Source organism: Molothrus ater, chromosome 3, assembly GCF_012460135.2.
Source record: "Molothrus ater isolate BHLD 08-10-18 breed brown headed cowbird chromosome 3, BPBGC_Mater_1.1, whole genome shotgun sequence".
Lineage (NCBI taxonomy): Eukaryota > Metazoa > Chordata > Aves > Passeriformes > Icteridae > Molothrus > Molothrus ater.
The window spans coordinates 86,494,657-86,513,684 of record NC_050480.2 but is presented as its reverse complement, the minus strand read 5'-3'; positions in this window follow the sequence as shown (position 1 = coordinate 86,513,684).

Genomic DNA, 19,028 nt, shown 5'->3' with positions numbered 1-19,028 from the left:
CTGCATTTAAGTCCTTCATAATCTTTACAGATAAACATCACACGTATTGAAGTTCAGGTGATATACTAAAATCCTTTCCACTGATCCCAGCAAATGTTTCTGTGTTATTATATTGAAAGAGCTCTATGGGTTTTTATGTGAATTAAATGAAAATATTATTGGAGAGAGCAATGGCCCAGTTCTCAATGGGCAATGAAAGTGAAGTCATAGGCCATTGGAACCAGGGAACCAGATTACAGTTCCTTAACATTATTTATAGGAAAGAAAGACTTGGAAACAAACATTTAAGACATTCAATACCTTGTAAAATCTAAGATGTCCATATTTCAGAAAAAAATCACTTAAAATTTTGGGATATGTACATGCAACTATGACATAATCAAACTTGTGAGTGAAACTCATCTGTTATCCTCTTGTCTATTTTGTATTTATGCTTTTTTTGCAAATGCCTCTATGTTTTGCCCCTATTAATTCATGAACTTGTAAGTCCTTTTATTCATGTGTGCTTGGATGACAATGTGTGTACAACTCTTTTGTTAGAAAAGAGCAGGCAGAGAACACAAAAAACTTGCCAGATTTCTGTGTTGATGCACCTGAAAACAGAGATTCTCCTACAAGAAGGATTCATGCTGTTTCACAAAGAGATGAAACATCTCCAAGAGGGCATTTTGCATTTCTGTTAGCAGTATAAGATGTTGGTTCTGAGAACATTTTTAATATCAGTTTCAGATAAAGAAATATACTTAAATTTAGCTGTCCTCAGTACCAATTTTTCTGAAGGTAAAAATAAAATCTGATGAGAAAAAACAAGGTCTACAAAAAAAGGGCAATGGCCAAATAACAAAAATAACAAAAGTGCCCGCCACCCTCATTTTGTGTGAAGTTTTACAACAGTTCAGAAAATTATTGTACTGCATTTCAAAATGTCATCATAAGATTGATAGAAGGTTATAAGATGACAATGAAAATAAACAAGGTCCAAAGAGTTCAGCATCAGGGAATAGGGATGTACTACCTGATGTTGGCCACAAAGGAAAAGTACATCAAGGAGAGAAGGAAGCTTAGACAGAGAAGGCTGTTGAAGATTATATTATTCTGGTTTCCCTGAAGAGGTCTCTAGAGAATCTCAGCAGATTTACTGGGTTCAGTAACATGGCTTCTTGGTGGCTGATAGGGAAAAATTATTGCCAAAGAGATTCTGGTTTTATTGTGTGAGAATATTTGCAGCTAGCTGGACACTTGGTGTTTGCCCTCAAGAGTTTTCATTGTGAGTGAAAAATCACATCTAAAAAAGTTATGGATGCCTTTGAAAATCATTCCTTGTCTCTATGACTGCTCTCTGTATGGATTTTACCTTTCACAAAAGCTTTGGGGGTGATGTGTGGCCACAGCAGTGCATCAGGCACAAACAAGTTTTCCTACAGTTCAGGTGTTTTAAAGGGCTCTTGCTATGTTATAGCCCACTGTCTGCAGCTAGATGCTGGATTAATTTTAGGCACTTTAGCTGACATCCTTGAAATTAATAGGAATTTTCCCTAATTCTCATATTTGAACCATGCTGTCAAAACATCTTTTAAAAAGATGTTGTCAGAGCCTCAGGGACACAGTTTCTGAAAGAAGTGACATTAGTAATAAAGCAACACAGAAAACATTTGAGAGTGTAGAGAACTGATTAAAACAGATTCTCTGGTTTGGATCTCAGTAGGCACAATACAGTACATTTTATGACTGAAGATAATTATAGGATATTTGTGTGATTAAGTTTGCAATTTTCATAAAAAATCAGAACGAAATGTCTTGTTTCTTCTTCAAGCTGACTTTCCTTTGAAGTTGTGTTTTCTTTAGCATTAGTAAAAAAGACATTGAATGAAAAAGGTTTGTGCTAAGTTGCATTTCTGCAAAACAGTTTCCAAATATAATATTTATTTTAAATAGAAGTTTTAAATATAAAATATTGTGTTATATCGTGTCATATGGTGTAAAAATTTAGTTAAACATTCACAAAGGAGTACAGAGATGATGGCTGATGGAGTAGCTCAGACATCACTGTCCCAGCTCCCTAGCCCAGGGAGTCATTAGTGCATCACAGCCATGTCTCTGCAAGCTCAGAGGAGCACAGGACAAGTGGGAACACAAACTAAGGGATGTCTCAGGAAAGGCCCAGCCCCAGTGTCCAGGTATGTCCCTCATCATGATAGGCCAAGAGGAGCAGCTCCATATCCCCTTCCAGACCTGGACATGCTGCCTAGAGGTGATTGACATGTTATGGGATGCGGTGGAAGAGCATTTTGGGATTGCATGAGTCTTACCATGGGATGTTTAGGGAAGAAAAACCAGAGGTGGAGAAGGGGATAGACTCAGATGATTTGGGGAGGAGCAACTGGGAGCAAATAAAGGTGTGAGGGGACAAACAGAGCTGGAGGTGTGTAAACAGCCGCTTGTCTGGCCATGCCCCACAAGGGTGGCAAAGGCCCATGGAGGGCTGGTATCAGCCTGAGCCACGGGTGGATTGTGCCAGCAGCTGGGCTGGACTGTGTGTCTGGGGCCAGTGATCAGAGAGCCCAGTGAGTGATACCCCCTGCCAGCCCCAGGTGGGAGCAGGGCCAGAGCCTGTCTGGCTGCAGTGAGTGTAGCACTGGCAGCCAGTGCATGTGTGCAAGTGAGCGTGTGGGTGCTGCTGGGGTCTCCTGTGGAGACAGTGTCAGTCAGCTCTGTACATGCTTACATGTGTGTCTGTGAGGGTCTGAGCAAGCAGAGTGGGGCTGTGGTTCCCCCGATTCACATGACCAGGAACCAGCAGCTGGGGGGCCTGGGATCCAGGAGCAGTTACTGGGCAGATTGGGTGTCTGAGCCCAGCTGCAGGTGGGAGCCACGCTGCACCTGTGTGTAGGTGTGTGCTCACCTGTGAGCATGTGTATTCCCACCTATGAACCTCCATCCTGCTCAGACAGAGAGAGGAAACAGGATGAGGCTGTTGGTGCTGCCTGTTTTTGTGCAAGTGCTGTGCGTCTCTTGGGGTTAACTGATGTGGGCAAGTATACATGCATCCTAACACGTTATACTAAAGAAATGAGTTCTCATTTTGTATGATCAGGCCACAGATATCTCATCAAAGTAACATCCATGCTTGGCAAGATAAACCAAAAGGTCTTTTGCATCTCCAGCCATTGAATTTTTAGGAATAAATTTTGAAATTATCAGAATGATGTCTCTTCCAGGACATGTGACTACCTCCAGAGAGATTTTTTTCAGAGTGCCTCATTAGTACAACTTAGCTGACTGAATAAATGCAAAGCTGAATCAAGCTAGGCTGGACTGCAAAGTATGCAACTGCAGCTATGGGATCCCCCACCTGAGCTAACAGATATGTTTGGCAGAGACAGCGCCATAAACAGTTAAATCAGTAGTGGCAGGAGTCCCTTAGAATCCTAGATACCAAACTACTGTTTCATTTCGATTTGGATCCTTGAGATTTGATGCATATTATAGCTCATTTTGATTTATTTTTTAATTTTCCAGTGTTTGCTTTCAGTCTTGGGTAGTTTAAGAAAGGCTCAAATTAAAATTCATAACAAAACCTGTCTATGACTGTGCAGTCTGAAATCTTTCTGATGGAGACTGTCTTCACTTTAAACAAAGTACTGTACTCTTTCAAATTGCAGTTATTCAGGCTAAATGGGTTGTCTTTGACAGCTGATTAAAATATGTAAGTATTATAATTGTTACTGTTCACTATTGTGACGAGTGGTGTTAATGGACTTTTTTCTTTATGAGTGAATTTTCATGGCAGTTTTGCAAAGCAGATATAAATTAAAAGCCTAAAATTAAATCACAGCAGCAAATCCCTTCAATTCTAGTAAGTAAAATAATAATGATAAATTTTAAAATAATGAAATATAATGGTACAGAATATAAATAAAAAATGCAATAAAATAATTAAAATAATAATATAATAGAGATAATATAAGTAATAATTATTTTTATTAGTAATTAAAAACCCTTGTCGTACAACAGCATAAACTTTTACTTACTTATCACTGGCTAACTACAGTGATAATTATCTTCATTTACACAATTTACACAATCTACATGGGTGCCTTAAGGCATATGAAATCACATGCCTAGTAAGCCTATCTTTGCTGATCTGATTATATCTACTTCCTGTCCTTTAGGGATATGTATGCTAATTTATTGTATTTACGTATTTATCATAAATACCATTCGCATTTATCCCATTTTATGATTAAAGTAAATAGAACTCTACTTTCATTACAAAGACACCAAGTCTGGTGTGTCACTGAAACCACCAGAACAAAACACAGTTGGAGACTTTGTGGTACATTGCTTTTGGGTAGAGAGACACTGCCAATCTCCAATCACAGACACCTGCAAATAAACAAGGCACTAGAAAACCTGGTAAGTGATTGTTACTGTTTACCTTCTGTCTGGTTGATCAGATTTGGGCTTTTCAAATTTTCCCAGTTCCTAGGCTCTGCAGTGAGGATTTCAAGTGGCTCAGAAAGCAGCTGTGCCATGTGGGCCTCCAAGGAGCCACAGTGGAGTACAAGGGAAGGAACAGATGAACAATAAGGTGCCATGAAGCCCAGCAGCTGGACACACAGAGGGACTACTCCTCTGAAGCAAAACTGTTATTGCCTCAGGCTCAAAGCAAAACAGAGCCATTGAAGTCAGTTGGCATGACAGGCTGCAATTATAATTTATATTAAAAATATGTATTAACAGAAATTACACCTTTGTCTTTATCTATTGCATTACCATATAACCTTATTTATGAAATTCTGGAGTATTTTGATCCATTTCTTACATCATGATGAATAAAGAAGAGTATTTTTGTTAAGACCCAAGGGATTTCTCCTTCCTGTTCTATCAAATAGAGGCCACTAGTGAAGCACTTCATACTTCAGTGAAATATGTATAAATATAGATATAGCTATAGATATGTATATGTGTATCCCTGCATTTTATTATCTGCAAGCATGCACATCTGCAAATTCTTCAAATCCTATCCCAGGCCTTGAGTCTGTCCAGAATCCAGCCACAGTCCCCATGTCTCCTATCCCAACTCTACCTTAGGTCTTCACAGTCTCTGTTTTCCTCCTCCCTGACTAGTAAGTTTGAAGATAAGACAGACTGTGGTGATCAGGTGCAAGACTTAGGCAGACAAGAGCAGAGATCAGCTTATATGCACACAAATGGATTCCTACTCTGTCTTTCCCCTTTAGTTTCCTGCATTTGTTGCTCCCTGATCTGCTGTAAGGTTCCCCTTTCCCTGCCATTGCCCTTTACAGGGTGTAATAAGCTTTGCACATTCTCACAATTCTTTTGAAATATCCCAGGACAAATTCTACACACAACAAAGTCCTCCTCGAGTATCCTGCAGTCAGTTTGCTTTTCCTATCAGAGACTGTTTCCTTCTCAGGAGCTATGAAGTTCTGGGTGACACTCACTTGTGTGGTCGGTTTCTGCAGCGGCCCATCAGACAGAAACGCAAAGCTTAGATCTTTGCCATTAGAAATTCCCAGAGAGCCGTGAGTTGGCAGCAACACCTATTACCTCAGTGAAGTTTTTGAGGTCCATGCTTGACTGCTCATGGAAAATATCAGTCCTTCTGATAAATTCATATCAGCTTTTCTACTGCCAGCATTCAATATGTTTAATGACAGTCAGTTCTTTCCTCTTAAAGACTCCATAAATTGGTGTCAGAAATAATTTGCAGAACAAAATAGTTCCCAACTCACATTGCAAGTATGTGGTAGCACTACCAGCATCTGTAGAAAAACTCTGTCTGTAGTCCTATGTCCCATCCCATGTTGCCCATGCCCAGTCTTTCAGGATTTTCTTCTGATCCTGACAGGTAAATATGGTTTTAGCCAAAAACCTGGCCCCAGGTGAGTGCAATGTTTTGCCTGAGAAAATGCAGCCACTGCTCTGTCCACTGACATGATTCCAGCCATTTCCTCTACTGGAAAACTAAGTGGCATTGACTTTAGCAAAATCAGCATCCATACTTATGTAACTCTGCTGTTTCCTGACTGCTTATTTCTTTTTTTTTCCTATGGAAATGGAGGAGCTAAAAAAAGGATTTTGATTTTTTTCTGTGAAGAGTTGTGGTGATTTATTTCAATATATGAGAAATAGTAACCTCTAGAAAGTACTTTTAGGAGAAAGTAATTGCCAAAGTTGTAAGTGCATATATAATATTGTAGAAAAACCCACTTTATGTATCTACAGGAGCACAGTAACATTGCTGTCTCTACATTTTCCATCTCCTTATCATACAGTATTTACCTGTTTACTACCCTTAGCTATATAATTCCCTTGGCAGAGAAAAATGATATTTGCTTTTACAAAGACACATTGAAATGCACACAGCACCTCAGGATTGGGCACAAGACTAAAGAGTGAGAAACACTAATACTCTTGCATAAAAAAATAAGATTTTGCACAAAATACATATAGTTACATTGAAACAGAGGAGAATAGAAATAAAGAAGAGTAGTGATTTAAAGATAAATAAAGAATCTGAAAGATCACACAGAGTAAGACTCACATAAGTGGAAACATTTTGTGGTGAAGATTTTAAGCGGTGATTGAGTTTAGTAAAAAAAAAGTGATTATTAGAAGACCAAGACATTTCAGATTTTATAAAAGTGTTTTTCAATTGAATAAATTTCTTGTCTTTTTTTAAAAAAAAGTAATTTAAAACTTTCTTACCTCTGTGGATCACGAAATTGTCAATTATGCTGATTATATTTTCCTTCTCAAATCAAGAACTAGTGACAGCCTATGTTCATGACATTCACCTGGGGAAAGATTTAAATTCTTGGTAAGAATAGGATCAGATTATTTAATTTTGAGCATCTCTGATGAATCTTAACCCCCTAATCCTTTCTGGGTTAGTGCTGTCTCATTCTCTTCCCCCACTTCCTCATTCCTAGTACTTTTGTCAAGGAAAAGTTAAAAAGCCCCACAACATGTGTCTAATATTAAGATATTCTTGATGTGGAATAGTACTAGAAGAAATATTTCTCTGTAATTTTTCCTCTGTAATCCATGCTTGCCAAGGCAGGAAAAGGTACCTAGTCAGGGAGAGACTGCAAGTAGCCCTTTTCCTGCTTAAGTTTCATTACATAATTTTCCTTTGCACCCCTACATCTAGAGAGAAAAAATGATTGATTGTTTGCCTGGTTTCCAGTGATCAGTTTCTTATCTGTTTGTCTGCTGGTTTACAAGTTGCTTGGGAGCAGGTGATGAATAAGTGATCGCCAGGTATGTGCTTTACGTGCTGCTGCAAAAGGTCATAAAAGCCTGAAGGTAGCATGAACTAAATAGGAAAAGGACCATTATTCATAATTTCAAGGCTTTTTTTCTGTCCAGAAAATTGTCCAGTATTTTTTATTTCCTAACTTCTTATGAGGTTGTAGCCCAAAGTATCTTCCTAGATGTTTCTGAGCATCTTTCTCCTGACGTCTGGTTTGCACATGCTCTGTAGCCTCTGGGTCAGGAACCAGGACATACTAAAATTGAATTAATCTGCTTTTAAACCAAGTGTTTGTTCAAGCAGCACAAAAATATGTGAACTGGGTTGGGTCCAGAATTTAATAGAATGTGAAATATTTTGTGAACAGTACATTTCTGTGGCTTTATTTCTTCTCTTAGTGAAAGCACAGCATGACACTTTTGGAAACTTTTTCCCAGTTTGCCTTAGGTATCACCTGCTGAATAGAAGAGGATAAGAACAGACAACAGAAGATGGCAGAGGCCACTTGTACACCATGTGATATTATAGTTCAAACTCCAAATGAGGTTTTTCTGATAGAGAGTGCCTGTCGTCACTAAAGACTTCTCTGTCTCTATAGCATGCCTAGACATAATTCATAGTGCCCCAGGACCCATAAAAAAGCTCTAAGGAGGCATGAGTCAAACTGAGACTCACGACTTTTTGCACTGCTTTATCCCTAAATTGGTTCTGATCAAAGTGAAAAGTGAAATGTGAACAATAATTTTGTCAAGGAAAGGAAGATTCCATTTCCTGGCCTCTATTACCTATGGCAGAGTGTAATTTTTATTTCAATTTACATTCTGAAGCTTCCTATATTTTTAAAATTGTTAATTGTATATTTTTATAATATTGCTCTTTAAGGGACTATAATGGCTGCTAAATTGTCAAACAGTAGGTGAGATGTTAATTGCTGTTGCACACTGCCTTATGATTATGCTGAAAGTACTTATGGTTGAGGGCCAGCTGTAGACAAATGTTTAAGGAAAAATGTTATCAAGATTGCTTGAAAATAAATCAGATTATTTATAAGAAATTTACTGCTGTAAATTTGAGGAAGTGCTTTCTACAGAAACAGAACACTCAAGAACAACAATAGCTCTTCAAGTGAATTTGTCCACTAATTCTCCCAAGCTGGCCTTGTCAGTAGAATTATTGAAAGAGGCCATAAAATTCCTCAAATATATTATCTGATAGCAAGCCTCCCAGAAGCCATGAATAATCTTCACTGTATTTGTGAGATTAAATAAACCAGCTGGGATTCATTAAAAATGGTTTATAGTATACAATACTGTTAGTAGATGGTTTCATTTAGCAATAGTTTGTCACAAAACTGCTCTGTACTCTGCTACAGTCACTGAATCTTCATAGACATTATATTTTTGTTAATACAATAATCAATGCTTACATAAGACCCATGTGTGCAAAAAAATTTGACATCCTAATCTATGCTTAGAGCTACTGGCAGCCAAACTCATAATGTTTAGAATTTAAAATTTCTGCAATAATTTTTCTGGAAGTATCAGAGTATTACAAATTTGTTTGTTTTCATTTTTGTGCAAAACTCCTATATTCCCTTCTAAAAAAGACTGCAGCAAAAAGATTTGAGCACAGGCTTAATTCTGAGCATGTAATATCAAGGTATTTAGTTGCACATATTTATATCTCAAGCAAATACATTCTCTAAGCATATGAGTAAGCATTTTTGCTGTCTTGGGATCAGAATGCAAACAAAGTCTGTATGCAAATCCATTAAAATAAACATCAAATATCTGCTTAACTCCTGTGTTGAATTATTGTCTTTCAGTCTGGTTAGCTACTTTTTACCAGTCATCTCTTGAATTCAATCTCTACTTCACCTCTCAAAACTTCATTGAGCAATATACTCTGCTCATATTTCGGTTGTCCTACCACTAAAAAGATCTGGTTTTCTACAATATATGTGGTGGAACATAAGTTATTTCCAAAAAAAAACCCCACCCAAAATAATCAATACTTTGTGATTTTTTGAAAATTCTTTTAAAATAATCATTATTAGGATGCAATACTCCACTGTTTGCAGACAAAATGTAGGTGTATATAATTGGGACTTAATTAGGATTGTGACAGAACTCTGACTTCAAAACACAAGAGCATTAGAGTAAATCTAAGTTTGCAGTCTAATATCCAGCTGAAACAATCACACAATTGTTTTGTGATATGACTTTCATTTTACATATTTAAGATCTAAGTAGAAGTTCTTTTGGAAAACATTAATAACATGAACAGTGCATAATATCAGGTCAGCTGTATCTACCATATATGTCTTACCATTCAGTGTCAAAATCTTGTATATATTGCAGGAATATTAGGTGCAGGAACTCAAAATTTAAAATGAAAGGTCTAAACCTCATTGGAAAATTACCTGCCCATGAGAATGTTTGCACATCCTTCTCTTTTCCCTTAAATTCTTCAGTCACAAAGACAGTCCTCTAGCAGATTTCATGTAGAAGCAGATGTTTTGAATATACAAAAACTGTTTAGGTTATACAAATAACATGATAACTTGTGTGGAAGGCACTGGGACCAGGGAAATTTGAAGTTTCTAGAGAATTTACTCCACAGTCTTATCAGACAGTGTAAAATTCTGTTTTCCACACAAATAATCCTCTTCACTGTACAAATTTCCCGTGTACCACAGAAATGGTGTTTATCTTGGAGATTTTGCTTGCTGTGTTAGATAGCCTTGGCCAGATCATGGAGAGCTCCTATGATAAGAACAAAGACCTTGAATTGATTCAATGATCTGTAAGGGGACAAAATAACACAGAAAAGATAATCTTGATAATGTTTGTGGTATCTCCTCAGTTTATGCTAAGGAGAAATGGTGCTGGAGTATTTTACACTGGTTGGAATTTCCTAAGGTTAAAGATGTTATGTGCACATATAGGGAGTTACAACATTCCAGATGAAAAGGGGCATGTGTGAGTCAGTGGAGTCAGGTTATTTTCTGATCAGATGGTCTACAATGACCAAACTAAAGGCAGTACTGCAATGAAAGATTAACATAGCTTCATTGCTTGTTCTAGGACTGATGAAGGTTGCTACTTACCTAGTTTAGGATTAACTCTACATGTTCTGGCTGACCATGGCTGGCCATTAGTTGCCCACCAAGCTGCTCTACTACTCCCCTTCTAAATAGGATGCATGAAAATATATTGAAAAGCTTGTGGATTTTGAGATAAGGGCAGAGAGATCACCATCCAAATACCATAACAGGCATAACAGACCCAGTTTAAGGGAATCAGTTTAATTTATTATTTATTAAATAGGATAATGGAAAAAAAGAACAAATATAGAAACAACTTTCTCCCAACCCTCTCTTCTTCCTGGGCTCAACTTCACCCCCAGATTCTCTATATCCTCTCTGCCAGCAATGCAGGGAGATGGGGAATGGGGGTTGCAATCAGTCATAACTCTTTGCTGCTTCTTTCTCCTCATGTTCTTCACCTACTCCAGCATGGGCTCTCACCCACGGGATATGGCTCTTCATGAACTTCTCCATGGGCATTTTCCTGATGAAAGGTTCCAGAATGAGTCCCTCCCTCAGGATGCAGTTGTTCAGGAAACAGGATTCCCTAGGGCATCCCAAGTCCTGTCAGCAAAATCTTTTCCTGGCAAATGCCTTTCTGCAGGCTGCAGTTTCCTGCTGGGACCCCACTCCAGCACTGGCTTTCCAAGGGCTGCAGTTTCAGGGTGGTTATCTGCTTCACTGTGGATCTCCATGTGACAGTCTTCATCATGACTTGCAGAGGAATCTCTGCTCCACTGTCTGGATCACCTCCTCCCTCTTCTTCACCTTGGATCTTGGTGTCTGCAGAGTATTTCTCACATGTGTCTCTCACTCCTCTCTCCAAGCTGCTGTTGCACAGAAGTTTGTGCCCTAATTGTTTAAATTAAAAAAACCTTGATTTTTCTACAACTCTTCAAAATGTCCTCTGCTATGTTTTCAATCGTCCTTATGTCTCTTCAGCTTCAACCAATAGACTGTTCTCATTCCAGTACTAGAGATCCTGATTGCAGCTCTTTGGTCATGTGTCATAAGTATAATCCTGCTATTTCCATATGTTCATGTCTAAATTTGCCCTTTTTTGCTCCACATAAATACCCTGTGAGAAAATCCAGTATTAATTACTCTGTATTACCTTTTTGTTTCTTCTAACACCTATAATTTCTTCTGTTGTTTCCATAGCTTCAGGCAAGCTCTTCCTGGATGCTAATGTTCAACTTTGTAATACCCTCTTTGTGAGCAGGCTGTTATTTACTAGTTGTGTATACTGCACCTAACACAACAGGGAGCCTCATGTTTGAAACATTCAGACACTTCAGTAATAAAAATTATAAATAACAAAAGAGCAGGATGAACAGTATTGAGTTTGGCCGATTTATGAGGAAACAGGTGAAAAAAGCACAGATGAAATCAGAACTGGATGTTGATTAAATAGTACCCAGCATCACTTCATGGTAGTATTGCATGAATATTACACAATTGGTTTTAAATGATTAATGGGCTTGCAATATGGAGGTGATGAGATGACCTATATTTAAGACTTCATTTTTTAATAGGAAAACGAATGTAATATTTGGATTTGTAAAGAATTCCAGAAGGATTTTTTCTCTCTTCAGTATTCTCCTCCTCATGCTGTATTTTTCCCAAACCACAGAAGTCAAACATTCAAGGAAATATGTTTCAGCATGGTAAAAGGTAAGAGTGAAACGATGTGTCGGTACTCACCATGCCTTTCACAGTCTAATAAATTTTGTTCCAGAAGTTTTCTACTCCTTTCATTTCTTCAGCAAAAAAACATGGATAGAGCTGTGCGCTTTTGTCTGAGATGGTAATAAAGGTATGTAACAAAGTGCAAATGTCATGTCTCTTCTCAGTGGAGCTCTTAGAGGGGTTCAGAATACACCTTTGAATTCTTTGTCGTAGTTAACTTAAAAACCCAGTTGGTCAAGTTGCCACACAAATATTGTCAAAGGCTCAGAACTCATTCCTGTTAACTCCAGGCATTAAATGGTGACTGATCACAAACTCCTATGGAGAACAAGGACTTTTTTCCACCTTCATGATATAAAAGATTTTATCATTCCAAGCATGTCTGCTGCTTGTAGGCTGCTAATGCAAGGTCTGATTACTTAGATAAGTATCTGGCTTTTGTCATGTAGAATGAGCAACTCCAGTGACAAAACAAAGGAAACTGGAACTTTGAAGTGAGGAAAATTCTTGTTGCAGCACTAGATGTGTAAGCATCAGAGGCAGCAAAAGGTTAATGTTCACTGCTGCTTCAGTAAGTGACTTTCAGCACAGTGAGACTTCACTGCATAGAAGCTGATCCTGTTTGCTGTTCTGAAGGCAAGGAAAAGTTGGCTGAATTAGGTACCTACAATTAGGAGAGTTGACTAAGCTTATGTCTTTAAAATAGGTAAAAATGAAGAAAAAAGTACAATGTACACACTGTTCCTGCTGTCAGAATAAGTAGCATTATTGCACATGTGTGCAACTTTTGTAATATTTCTATTTTTAAGCAATTTTGAAAGTGCCAGATCCATCTATTTTCTGGCTTCACTCGTGCAACTCTGAAGCCAAAGATCTTGGCATCCTGAATGTTTTAGAAAGCCTCAACTTTTGCAGAAATATGTACTTTGACCCTGACAAATGGCAAGGAAAATAAATAAATTCTGTACAGTTTTGGCATAGAAATTTCATTAAAGATTTGTGAATAAGTCCTTCAGAACATAAGTGAATGCTGCAACTAACGTCTGTCACAAGATCCAATAGTTGGATGGCTGCCAAAATTCAAATTCATCTGGAGAGTTTTTTCAGGTTGACAGCACAGCACTGGCAAAGGTAATTGTGATTGAAATTAAGGATAGAATCCTTTCTAAAAAATTGTATGCTAGCAATAGTTAAATAAAGTACTGTGCGTATTTTATATTCTTATTTTATTTTCCTATTTAAAAATCAGACTTTAATATTTTGGGAACTTAATAAGCAGCAAAAAGAGACTAAGCTATTAAAATTTACTAATAATCTTATTTTTCTTAATTTATCCATAAAGGAGTTATTATGTAAATTATGTTGCAGTTAACCAAGGTGAATCACATATTTAAAAATCTCTGACCTAGTCTCTTTATGGCATTTAAACATACGTGTGTCTTTTATGACCTTGAATAGTCCCAGTAACTCAGAAATGTGCTTACTTTCTCTGCTGAATCATTGCTTAGTTTGATATTGTTCTGCTGCATTCAGCATTCTGCTTAGTAATAGACAACAGAGAGCTGAATATTGTAGGTTGTTGTATTGGGTTTATGTGGCAAGGTTGTGGTGGTGGGGGAAGGCTGCAGGGGTGGCTTCGGGGAGAAGGTGCCAGAAGATGGTATATTTTTAGAAACTAGGAAAATTTTGCAATGTTAGTGCAAGCATTACTTGTATTAAGAAATAATTTTAAAAGAGTCCTAAAGAGTCATATGTCCACAAACCAACTACCATTTTATTGGTGTTCTAAATACACTGTTCTGCACCCTTTATATTACAGATTGCTTAAGTATTAATTATTTAAATATCTCTTTGATATAAATCAGAAACCAATTGTATGTGCATATCTCTCATTCATGTAATAGAGGTAAGACACAAGGGACTCTTTTATCTTTTATTTTTAGTTACAGATGGAAGGTAATCTGCTGTAACTCTCTTATCTATTGTTTTTCTCTATCATTTGATGCCTTCAATAATTTTAGATTCATTTCCTTAATTTGATTTGCCTATTCTGATCAGTTTGGGCAAAGTAACTCTTTTCCCCTTTTCTGGAACGGAGAAAATATTCTTCCTTCATTTACTGAAAATGTGTTAGATGTACCACTAAGATAACTAGAAATATAACTCCAATTGTAAAATGCAATGCTTAGAAGCATACCAGATGTTCTCAAATATGTGGGCAACTCCCAAAGTGCAGACACATCATCAGCACTAAACTAACCCTATATTTTAACAGTCTAGAGGGCCAAGATATCCTTTTAAAGTATTTTTCTATTTTCTGGTTTCTTTCAATTACTCTTTTTTCTCCATACTTATTGCACTTGCTCAAAAGATCTGGCTCTATTTTGTGGCAGTCAGTCTGTGATTACAACTAAAGCTGAAATACTGCTACCTGTCTCAACCAAATAGTTTTCTCTTTAAATCCTGACTTTGATTGCAAATAATGCAGAGTAAAGTCAGAGACTGGAACTCTGTGATGGATGGAAAATATGTGACTTCAGTGCATGAAAAAGGCCTCCTGTCTCATTCCTTCAATGCAGTGCCTTACTCATGGGAGGAACACTTTAAAACTTGAAGAAGCCATCAAACTCACAACCGCATTCTATGCAAAATGGTAAGCACCTGTCTATCACCTGAGAGGAACAGGGAGGGAAAGGATTTTTTTTTTTCTTTTCATCTTACTTTTTAAGCCATGCAAATATTCTTTGCCTTTTGATTCTTTAAAAGAAGGCATCTGTTTGATTAACCTATTTCCAAATATCTATAATTTGCATATTCTTTCTTATTTTAGTAGTTTGTGGGTGGAATCAAAATGAGAAAACAGATATTTATCCTGTTATGATGCTCATAAGGAAATACTCTTCGCCCATTGGAGTACTTTAATAAGTAGGGTTGCAAGAGATGTCAAGCTTACTGAGTGTAGTGTGGAAGCAATGTTGTGCTATTGTCCCATGGTAGTTTATGAATGGACTGTGCACAAAAACCACATCCTTCCTATTGTATTTTCCTGTTCCTACCTCTTAGTTAGTGAAAAATAGCAGAGTTGACTCCCTTTCTTTTTGATAAACAACTTTTTAAAACAGAAGTGCAAGGCCACAAATCACTAAGATGCATTTTAGTGTACTGTGGGTACAGGGCTCTGAGAAAAAGAGATGTTGCCTAATATTTTAAGATGCTTTCTAAGAGCCTTAAATCACTGGATTTTCCTCCATGCCTATTTGCTTCTCCTGCTTTCTACAAATTCTGCTTAATGAACAATGTAGTATCACTAAATTTATCAGAAAAAATATACTTCGCAGCAGAATCCAATCAATGTGAGTTGTCTTTCTAGCTTAGGCTAATCAGATCCTCAGAAGAGACAAACTCTTATATTTGAATGAGTAGTCAAACATATACCAGCTTAGGTACGAGGGAAAATTTTTGTGATGACAGCTTGATAAAATACTGGCAGTATGCTGATGCATAGTCCTTCCTTTTTTGTGTTATTTAGTGGTGTTTGCCAAGAGTAAATATCAACTGGCTGTGGAAACTAAGTTATCTGAGAAGTGGTTCATCCAGAGCAGAGCTAAGATGTATTGTTGGGCTGTATGAAGAAATCATCATTAGCTGGTTTATTGACTAAATTCGAACTCATAACACCCAGCCAAGACTTCAGTCCTGCTCCTTAGAGAACAGCAGTTGGTGCTACATAACCCAAGACTCCTTGAGACATTTGCAGGGTACATCAGAGGGCTGGGACCTTTAGTCCTTCCTCTGAGCTTGGCTCTTGCTATCAGATCAATTCCCCTGACAAGAGACAACAGATACCACCAGCAGGATCTCTACTGAGGCTGAAATTGCCTAGTGCACCTCTGATATACCATCATTCTAAGTGATGCATTCATCTTCATACTAAAGTAGCATTTTTCGTTTGAACTGGATTAACTCTCTATTACTGGAAATTATTTGCATTAGAAATAAACTTGAAGCAGCAGTTGAAGAATGATCTAGACATTCTAGATCTGAATCCTTTACCACAGTAAATATTTTTGGTCTTTATTACAAAACTGTTCTTATCAATTAGCTTATGTCTCTTTGATGCTAATTACTCGGTGAGGGAATACCTCACAAGTAAAGTCACTTCAGCATGGCAAACTAGCCATTGTCTTGTCTTCTGTCCTTCCCAATGCTCCAAGCCAAAACCTGGGACAACTACCAGCTGAAAAAGCCCTACTTCCCACTGATTTCTCACAGGTGTCCAAGCCCACCTGATTCCCTCTGCCCCATCAGGCTGGTTTGGACGCCTGTGAGAAAAAGCATTCAAAGGATTCCTTGAGAGAGCTACTGCTGCCTTGATATCACCTTTACATGCATAGCAGACGTACATCAGAGCATAGTAGACTTGTTGAAGGAAGGAAGACAGAGAACTGTCTCATTCTTGCCAACACAACTGATAGCAAGAGAGAAGGACATTAAAGGCCTCCCAGACAGTAGAGCAGGAGGATGGCAAAGTAATTGTCACTTCTGATGTATTATTTCCTGACATGAGTGAGGGAGAAAGAGACAGCAAAAACTGAGAAAAAAACACCTCCCAGAGGAGAGGGACCACAGTGACAAACAGCTCATCTACATCCAACTCAGGTTCGGTGCTAAGGAAGGGGAGGCAATAGACTGCAAAGACAGAAGGATATGTCAACAACATATCTGAAACCAGAATGGGTAGGTTCAGGTACTGATCAGACAGAATCAAAATCATAGAGACTGTACATTAAAAAAAAATAAATTAGGAGAGCCTACGTTTAATGGACCACACCAGTGGCTCTACCAGGCCCAAATGAGTGAGGCAAAACAAATCAAGTACCTCACTGCAAAGAATTGGTAGACAATAATATTTCAGAGAAATCAAGTAAGTAGAAGGAAGAAAATCAAAAAGATCATGAGAGATTGAAAAATAAGTGGAACAGAAATTCTGATGTTGTGGAAAATAAATGGAATTGAGATTTGTATATGAAGGTGGACTCTGTGGGTGTTACACTTGAGAGTAAGAGATTATTAGGGTATTATCACTGAAATAGAGCATAAGTAGTCATTACAAAATTTAAGGATGTATTATTTCCTGACATGAAGAAAATCCAAGAGTGACTGCACAGAGAGGGAGAGGTAAAACCAGAATAAGCTGAGAGAAGAAAAATTATAAAAGCCTAATGAATTGTGGGAAAAGTAAAAAGTGTACAGCAATTAGAGAATGGAGGAAAATGTTAAGAATGGGTAGACACACTGGGACGCAATTTTAATTATATAGTGAAATGAACGGTAAAGTTCAATCAGAGTAAATGGTTGAAACTTTGAAGCGTTAAAAGTGAGATGCAATGTCCAATTTATCTGAGATCACTCTGGTCTGGTCTCTCCTCATGCTATCTGTAAAAAAGGATGTAGTGATAGGAATCTAGAGCTAACAAGGTCTCATAACTTCAAGTTTTCAATATATTTGTCATTTTAAACCTCTCCTATATGGATTTAGCTAACACCAGTGGTCAGCCAACATCAGAAATCTCATCATTGCTAGCAGCATTAAAACTGCATCAAGAGGAGAAATAATTGGGATTTTTAGTGGGAAAAAACCTGTAGAGAAACTTCCCCAGTGTGCATTCACAGCTTAGAATAAATCACTAGCTTCCAAAAATCTTAGCTGATGTTAGAGTTTAAGTAGAGAAGAGTACTAAAGATTTTTCTGGAAATCCCCAAACTTCAAATGTTAAATTAGCTATTAAATTTAGTTGGATTTGTAAAATGATAAAAGCCTAATATCTATACTGTAGATGGAAGCTAAGCAGTGTAGTTTTCTTTCAAATAACTAATGAACAAGCAGAGATACTATTTTCAAAGGAGTAGGAAACTTAAATTAACTCTAAAGTTGATACAACAGCCCAGAGGTGAAAATTTTATTTAAACTTTGACTTAAAACATATTTGCCTTCTGTGTATTGCTAACACTTTACATCAATGATGCATAAGGTAGGTGGAAAATACAGGCTTACTGTTGTATTTGATAGAAAATAGGTGTCTTTTTCATTGCTATGTTAGTTATAAAAATATATACAAATTATTTCAATCTTTTAAAGAAGAAAATTGGTTCAATAATTCTCAGTCAAGATTTTTTGTGATATAGTTTCTCTTAAAATTCCTCCATTTGTTGAATCAGCATCTTCTAAGGAGGAATTTCAACAGCTTATTTCTAACAATCTTCATATTTCTTCTATACAGATGTGAAGAATTTTCTTGGAAAATGCCACTGACTGATGCCAGACGGATGCGAACCAATGGGATATTACAAAGAGGTGTGCATTACAAACATCTGGTGCTCTTGTTTGAAAATCTTCAACTGAAGGTCTTAACACTTGAGGATAACTATTTCGAGTCCCTGTGTACAGAACCTGGCAATAGGCCATCGCCAAAAACCTTCCTCTCTTCATTGCAGAGGAAATGTAGGTCTCTAATTTGGCTTCTCTTACAGACCCTGCTAAGTCAGACATTTACAGTTTTTTAGGTGTTGAGTGGAAAAAGGTCACTGACCTTCAAAATGTGTTTAAAAATTTATATTCCTCCTTACATCCTTTCTGGAGTTACTCCATATTTAAAAAAAAAAATCTTTTGAGGTACCCGTCTTCTTCCTCTTCTAGAATTACATTTGAAGAACTTTCAGTTTTCTGAGTAATTTTCAATATTGAGAATTAAACACAAATAAAAGGTAATTCTCATGTCATGGAAAAAGCCAGTATTCAGTAATATGTCCCAAAGTTGTATAAGGGTTTTTTATGCAAACCATCACATTGGCTGCTTCAAAATACCCTTTTTATTACTATCTTAGTAGAGTTCTTTGAAATGAAAAGATTCTCTGAACTTACATTCTAGTAAACTAGAATTCTCTTTTAAAACCAACTCACAAGGAACT